The sequence below is a fragment of the Nicotiana attenuata genome, chromosome 12 (assembly GCF_001879085.1).
Source record: "Nicotiana attenuata strain UT chromosome 12, NIATTr2, whole genome shotgun sequence".
In the NCBI taxonomy this organism is placed as follows: domain Eukaryota; kingdom Viridiplantae; phylum Streptophyta; class Magnoliopsida; order Solanales; family Solanaceae; genus Nicotiana; species Nicotiana attenuata.
The window spans coordinates 41,625,435-41,634,266 of NC_032000.1; positions in this window are offsets into that span (position 1 = coordinate 41,625,435).

An 8,832-nucleotide genomic window follows, 5' to 3' on the forward strand; every position below is an offset into this window, starting at 1 on the left:
CCCTCTAACTCTCTTCACTAGCTTTGGAGAGTTGCTCAGAAAATGATGCTCGAGAGATCTTGCCTTGTTAGCTTGATTTGAGGAAGCCTTCTCAACTGCTAATTCTGAAGTCAAAACCTTCAACTGCTCCTCTAAGGTGCAATTGATTTCTTCTAACACTTCCATATCAATTTGAAGGCTTTCATATTATTCTTTCCAGTTGTCTTCTTCAATCTGATAATCATGCATTAACTGCTCCATATGAGAAACCTTCTTCATTATCTGCCGATAAGATTAAAAAAATAGAAAAGAGGTAAGAGCCTTAATAAAAGAAGGATGGAATAAAGAGTAAAAAGAAACGAATACCTTTAATGATGATTGCACTATGTCATTCATCCAAGTCAAAGAGCTATGACTCTCGAGCTTGGATTTCTCAACTGGACCGATCAGAGGTTTATACCACACATCAGCCCGACCTGACTTTTTCAAGAGATTACCATCGGCAGGGACCTCAATGGTAATCTGTTTCATCGTTCCACTTCCACTCGAAGAACCAACCTCAGTACGAGGAACGGTAGCAGGAGGAACTGTGGAAGAAGTCATCACAATTTGGGGCGGAGTAGCAACAGCAGCAGACACAACTGGTAAAGAATGAGCCACATGAACACGTATGGTAAAGGAATCAAGGGGTACTTCATCAAAAACCAAATCTAAATTTTCATCATCAAACCCACGAGAAAAGAGCTGATCAACAGAGTCACGAGCTGCTGCAGGAGTATCATCATCAGAGCTCACCAAGGTACCTTCAACAGCCTTGGTTATGGAAACAGAACGGAGAAGAGACGCTTCATCGTCTGAAAAGATGCGTCTTCTGGCTCGTGGCCTTTTTATCAAGGAACCTCCATCCTGTTCCTCCTCTTCTTCGGAATCTTGGACTGCTGCAGCCTTTCTTTTTGATGAAGAACTCAAAATGATCTCTTGAGCTCTCCCCAAAGAGACTCTAGAAGCCGCGACTGCTTCAGCACTAACACCACGAATGGGAAATCCTGATAAAAAGAAGGATCAAACAAGTTCCAAGGGAAAGATGAAGGAAAAAAGAGAAGAGTAAAGCATTTACCATGAGTTTTCACTTTCCAACCAAACCTGTGCGAAAGGTTTTTCCAAGATCGACCTTCCATTGGAGCAACTTTCAATAACTTTTCTATCCAACCACGGAAATTGGAAATCTCATCAACAATTCCCATGGTTGCTGGGAAAAAAGAAAAAAAAAAGTTAAACAGTAGCGAGAAAAATAAAGGGAAAAGATAGAGAAAGTTATAAAAAAAAAAAAGCTCACGTGCAAAATTCCACGTTTTAGGAAATGGAACATTCTCTTCGCCCACTAAACCAATAGTGGGGGCAGCAACAAACCTAGCATACCAGCCACGGTCCTTATCATCCTCGGGGCTAACTAACACTCTTTTACTTCTCGCAACTAAAGTGAAAATCCCATGACGGAAAAGCTTTGGAGAGTAGAGATGAATCAAATGGGAAAAAGTAAAAGGCAAGCTAGCCATCCTTGTTAAATGTCTTAAGCAAGCAACATCCATCCACACAATGGGGCAAATCTGTCCTAGACAAACGTCGAAAAAACGACAGAATTCAATGATAACAGGGTCAATAGGTGGTTTGAAATTCAGTGTAAAGGAATACGTGTACACAAAAGATAACCCGGTCAAGTAAGATGTAATTCTTTGGTTCGCATTCGAAATTATAATAGGAAAATCAGATTTCCAATAGCAATCCCTACGAACAACAGAGATCAGGCCTTCAGTAATTTGAGAAGGGTAAATGTCAGCAGAAGAAGAAATAGAAGAAACTTGGTTTCTAATTGATTCTCTATCAGTATAAAAAGATAATTCAGCAGGGACAATTTCATCCACTAAAGGCTCGTGAATGGGTTCATGAGAATCTTTACTTCTAGAAGAAGGTCTATGGGAAAGAGAACCTCTAGTTCTAGAAGGAGGAGTAGAACTCACTGAAGGAATAGAAACATCCCTTACAGATGAAGACCCTAAACTACGCAATCTACCCCTGCTTCTACTTCTAACGGGAGCAAGAGGAAGATTATCAACAATGGGGACTCTTCGAGGGTTAGGGGTTGAAGAAGACATGGCAGTATGAGGAAGAAGAAGACAAGAGTGAATATTCTAAGATATGAAACTTTTTATGAGAAAGACAAAGGAAAAAGCTATATTTATACTTGGAAGCAATCGCCAAAGAAAAGGTGTAATGATGGAAACGTCATGATGGAAGTTGTCGCTTCGTAGTTGGTGAAGCCGCAAAAAAAACCCTAAAAGACGCTGAAAATTTGCAGAACCAATCAGAAGATGCCACGCGTCACGAGCATTAAATGGAAGTGACACATAAAGCATCAGTTCCAGAGAAGGTATAATGGCGGCAAAATTTCCCGCTTTAATGAGATCCACTTCCCAAATATTCTATTGATGAATAAATGGCAAGTGGGGGGACTATCTGTATTGGGAAAAATTAAGTTAATATATCGAATTAATTATGGGGTGACATGTCGTGACACGTGGATTGATAAAGAGGCACGAGCTTTAGCAGGCTTGGGCAAAAATCCAAGAAAGCCAAAAGGGATAGGTGCTCAAACCTCTTGATATTCTGAAGAGGCATCAGAAGAATGAACCTAAATAGCAAAAAGGGTATAGATACGTATTATTGGAAATTAATAGGCATTAATTACATAAAACGTTACAGAATCTGTACTAAATCAGTTACGATTACCAATTATAACGTTACATTAAATGCCATGGATTATCCATAAAAACTCCATTATGGGAGGAGAAAAACGTATTACTTAGAAATAGCTATAAAAGTTGAGGGATGAATTTTTGTAAAGACACGAAATACTATTGAAATATACTGATTTACTTTGCTTTCTATTCAGCTAATATTTACATCAATTATTCCTATTTCTACTTGATTATCAGTAACCCGAGTTCTTCTAAAATAAAGCTTTAACCAAAATCCTAATTTTTGGTTAAACACTCCGGACAATATTTGTGTCAAAGTCGACAAGAAGTATTTGTAAGTTGAAATTATAATGATGTTAATTTGTGAAGACCAATTTTTTTTTTTGGTCATTCAGAATCCCAGATAAATTAAAATCCGTCAAAATTCTCAAATTTTGCCATTGGAATGTACAAAGGAGGGAAAAGCTCCAATATTTTGGAAAATTTAAAGAAAATATTACTAAAAATTATTTATATTTCATATTTTTTCATCTTTAAGAAAAAATTATTTTCTTTTTAGCGCAAACATCTAATCTGAAGTCTGCCTCGGAGTCGTCTACTCCACTCCTTTCCTAATTTGCATTGTATCATTCTTTTCAGGTTAATAATCATCGCTTATAACATAAATTTAACTGTAATTACATACAAAGCAACACGATTATATAAATAATTATTTTTTTGTCGGTACATAAAACATAAACTCATAAAATATATGAGTACATAAAGCACATCACTGTACATATACACAAGGAAAGTGAAGAATGTAATCACAGACATTCATTCTATTGCTATATACATAATCAGAAGATAAAAGAGGTTACATTGCTTGCTCTATCAACTAATACTACTCAAACTATAGGCACAAACCTTTGGCATTGAACTCAAGGGAAGATCAAACTAGAGAGATTTTTTTGAAGAATTAACTTAAAATGAGGAATCTTTATCATCTTCATTTTTTTCTTCAGCTCGATAATCTTCCTTAATGGTCTCAAGCTTTGAAAAATGAGAGAGTTTTGTTGGCGAAACAACAAGTGGTGGTGCCACTTCAATCCACGGCTTCCTATTCACCATTTTTTTCGCCATTCTCGCGCTATGTGGCAAATTACCGGAGACACAAAACTCAACCAAGGTAGACATTTACTCTCTTTTTCTCTTGGAAAATTATGGAAGAAAAGAATATTAATAAACTTAGAACTTTTAGAGCTTTGCTGAATTTGCTGTGGAGTGTAAAGGTTATGAGAGTTTAAATAGGAGAGGAAATTAATTGAGTCTGGATAAGAGAAAATATCAAAAGACAAGGGACAGCGAATGGACGGCGCTGTGGAATTCCACGTGTATAGAATTTCCTAAATGAAATAAGAAAACAACGAGACACCACTAGAAAGCTAAAGCTTGGCTTCTTGTGAATGATTAATTGGTGCAACGGCGAGCAGTTTCTCAGAAAATTGTCTTGGATTGAAATGTCAAACGCCTAACTTCTTACGTGATTTTTACTAGTTAAAAAAATTTTAGAACTAATTTTTATAATGTGTTATACCTCCCTCTGATTCATTATAAATATTTTTTTTTATTTTGGTCCAAAAGAAATATCTTTTTACATAATCAAGAAAAAATTAATTTTATTTTTTCAAAATTTTGCACTTATTTACATATCCCAGTGTGTCAAGATAACAAAATGCAAATTTTGATTAAGGGTAATTTAGCGAATATCCTTGATAGGAAGGTATGGAGGTCGAGGATTAGGGTAGTAGAGTAGGTAGTCTAGAGTGTTCATAATAGTAGTATTGGCACGAAGTCTCGCTTTCTGTTGGTAGTAGGTTTTTATGACTAACCATTGTTTTCTTTCATTAATTATTGATCACCTTACTGTCTTGTTATTTTTATACTGCTTCTATATGGCTTTTGGTATTGTCCCTTCTTGCCTATATTTTCATTAATGTGGTGCTTGTGCTATTGTGAGCCGAGGGTCTATTGGAAACAACCTCTCTATCCTCACAAGGTAGGGGTAAGATCTGCGTACACACTACCTTCCCCAGACCCCACGATGTGAGATAATACTGGGTATGTTGTTGTTGGTAATTTAGCGAATACATATTTTTTTCTCTAGGAGTTCATATTTTCTCAAGGGGTGTGCCAAAGGCCAAAATCACTTATTATACAACACTTCAATATAGTAGAAAAAAAATATTTAACAAATAAAACTGTTATAGAGAGATCTGACGGTACTAGTAGTTTCTTTTCTTCATAAATTACTATGCACTACGAGAAATATCCTCTATTTTTTCTTCTTCTTTTTTCCCTTTTTCACATTGCCTATCCACTTCCATGTTTGATTATTGGATCAAAGAAAAAGAGATTCACTTCTCACATTCAAGTCTTGTTTCTGCTTGAACCCTTTAAAATTGACGTTTGTACAAATAGGACGATATATATGAGACATACATATAGAGAAATATCTAGAACTTTAAAATTAATGAATATTTAACCTACTGCAGGTATTACTCCTTGCTCAACAGAAGCTAAGAACCTAGAAACACAAAAAGATGGATACAGTCTTGTGGTGATACAAGTAGAGTTAATTTATGAAAAGTCTATGCATCCTCTGCTTGAAGCAATTTGTATTTTTGTGCCATTTGGCAATGTAGGTTGTATATCTACATCGTTTGACTCCAGTGTTTATGACGTGTACTTAAATAGAAATCAATCAATTAATGTTCAATAAGTGGAGAACTAAATATATAGACCAAAGCAGCCCCTTAAACTGGCCCAATATTGGAACAGGTGGTATTTATTTTTTATCCACCAATTCTAATGCTGAACAAAAATAGTCACTACTCTATTAAAATTATTTTGAAAAGACAGATTTACCGTTTCTTCTATTCTTATATTCCCAAACCCTTATTTTATACGTTCAGAGGCAAAATTTGAGAGCCAAAATTTCAGAGGCAAATTTCGCTCCCTAAGTATCGTTCCCTGCATGCAAATCATTGTTCGATTTGTTCCTGCCCAGCGATTCTCAGTAGTTTGTTGCAGTTAATCTGTTCTCCTTTGTCATCTTCTTTGCATCGAACCAGCGAACTGGTATATTTTTTATTTTGCTTTTGTGCATTTTTCTTTTTATATAACTGTAATCGCGATCAATGCGGTGTTTGGCATCAAGTATGTAGGAAATTTCGAAAATAATGATTATAACTTGATTCAGTGTGGAATAAGTTGCGGATTTTTGTTAGGAAGTTATTCAAAATATTTTTGTATTGAAATGTGTTTGTGGTTCAATCAATATATTTGATTATGTAAGGATATTTCATAAAAATAGTCGTATGAATTCATAAGCTAACTGTGTTTATGAATTTTTAGTTAACTGTGCTTTTATAAAAGTTAAGGACCAAGTGTCCTTAACTTTGTGTAACGACCCGGCAGGTCGTTTTTAGAATTTACGCCCTGATCCCCTATTTACTGCTTCCCCCGTGTTTATTTCTGCTATTTTGAAGTTGCCGGGATGTTCGATTTGAATTTTGGAAAGTTTTGGGACACTTAGTCCCTAAATGAGAGCTTAAGTCTCGAAAATTTGACCATAGTCGGAACAATGTGAAGACGGCCTCGGAATGGAAATCCGATGGTTCCGTTAGCTCTGTTGGGTGATTTCGGGGTTAGGGGCGTGTTCGGATTGTGTTTTGAAGATGCGTAGCTAATTTAGGCTTGAAATGCCAAAAGATGGATTTTTGAAGTTTCCGGTTCGATAATGAGATTTTGATCCGAGAGTCGAAATGGAATTTCGGAAGTTGGAGTAGCTCCGTAGCGTTGAATGTGACGTGTGTGCAAAATTTCAAATCATTCGGATGAGGTTTGATAGATTTTTTGATCGAAAGCGTATTTTGAGAAATTTGGAGTTCTTAGGCTTGAATCCATGGTTAATTTGAGGTTTCGATGTTGTTAAAGGTGTTTTAAGGATTGGTACAAGTTTGGACAGTGGTATTAGACTTGTTGGTGCCTTTGGTTGAGGTCCCGGGGGTCTCGGGATGATTTCGGGTGGTTGACGGGGGGTGGTTTTGGAGTTAAAGTTGCAGCTTCAGCTGCTGGTTCTGGCATAACCGCACCTGCGGTTTGGGTTCCGCAGGTGCGGCGCCGAAGATGCGGCTCAATGACCGCAGAAGCGGGAAATGGGGAAAATCGTCAGGAACCGCAGAAGCAGTAAATTTTCCGTAGGAGCGGTACCGCATCTGCGGGCGGGGAGCCGCAGATGCGGAATCTGGGCATTTAAGTGATGAATCGCAGAAGCGACCTTACCGCAGAAGCGGTCCCAAGGCCGTAGATGCAGAATCTGCTGGGCAGAATGTTTTAAAAAGGGGTTCCGCGACTTTGGGGTCTATTTCCACCATTTTAATCGTTTTTGGAGCTCTTTGAAGGGGATTGAAGAGGGATTCGAGGGGAATCACTTGGAGGTAAGATTCTTGGTCTTAAAACTCGTTTCTATTGTGAAATCTACCTAGTAAATCATGGACTCTAGGCCTAAAATTGAAGAATTAGAGCTTGGGATTAAGAGACTTTAACATGAGAATTTGAGGGGTCATTTGGACTCTGACTTCAGTGCTCTTGGTATGTATGAACTCGTGAGAGGGTGAGAATTCTGAAAATATAAATTTCATCCGATTCCAAGATGTGGGCCCGAGGGGCGTTTTGGTCATTTTACCTAATTTCGCGTATTAGCTTAGTATTTAATTGTAGAATCAGTTACTTGAAGTGTTATTTACATTATGAAATTTAATTGAATAGATTTGGGCCATTTAGAATCGAATACTCGTGGCAAGAACATGGTTTCGGGTTTATAATTGAGCCGATTTGAGGTAAGTGGCTTGTCTAACCTTGTGTGGGGGACTCTCCCCTTAGGATTGATATCGTGATACTTGAAATGCCTTGTACGTGAGGTGACGAGTGCGTACTTGTGCTAATTGTTGGAAATCCGGTTTTTCATTAAAAATAGCCTTAAATTGTGTTCTTCCGTTTCTTGCTTACATTATTTGGAAACTTAGTCTGCTGTTAGTCTAGAGAAGCATGCCTATTTGACTACATTGCTTTATTTGTTTTAACTGTCTTATTTGTATTATGTAAAGCGTGCTAGGTTAGAATTACCTATTTTGCCTTGGTATGAAGTTGAGCTTAATTGAGCATATCCTTTTTCTGCTATTGTCATGCATTTCGTTTTGGGGCTACGGGAAGGCATCCATAGAGATCCCCTGTACGTATTTATGATCGAACTGAGGTGCGGGATACCGAGAGATCCTTGGCACATATATTGAGGATACTAAGAGATCCTCGGGATACCAAGAGATCCCTGATATATATATTGAGGATACCAAGAGATCCCTAGCATATATTGAGGATACCCAGAGATCCTCGGGATACCAAGAGATCCCCGGATATACATGTTGAGGATACTAAGAGATCCTCGGGATACTGAGAGATCCCCGGTTATTATCCTTGTGATTGTTTGCCTCTGTATCAGTTGTAGTTGTCTTATATCCTGTGATATTTTTGATTGTTGCACTTATTTATATTGCCCTTATCTATACTGTCGAACTTTATATTATTATTTAATCTCAGTAGGGCCCTGACCTTCCTCGTCACTACCCGACCGAGGTTAAGCTTGGCACTTACTGAGTACCGCTGTGGTGTACTCATGCCCTTCTTGTGCATGTTTTTCATGTGCAGATCCAGGTACCTCTACTCAGACTTACCATCCTTGAGGCGAGGTGATTCTATGGAGACTTCGAGGTATCTCTGCCGCGTCCGCAGACCGAGGAGTCTCTCTCCATCCTCTCTTATAGTGATTAGTCCTTCTATCTTTACTGTTGATGTTGACTTCCGGAGTTAAAGCATTTTACTATATTCTTAGCTTGTGATTCATGGGTTTCCGGGTCTTGGATTCATATATTAGTTTTTGAGAGATTAATGTTGTGTATGCCAGACGGCACTCTTAAACGTTGTTTATTTACTCTACCTCTGTTTTAACTTGTTTTTCTTCCGCAAATTTGGTTTATTTTTCGCATTTTTGGCTTAC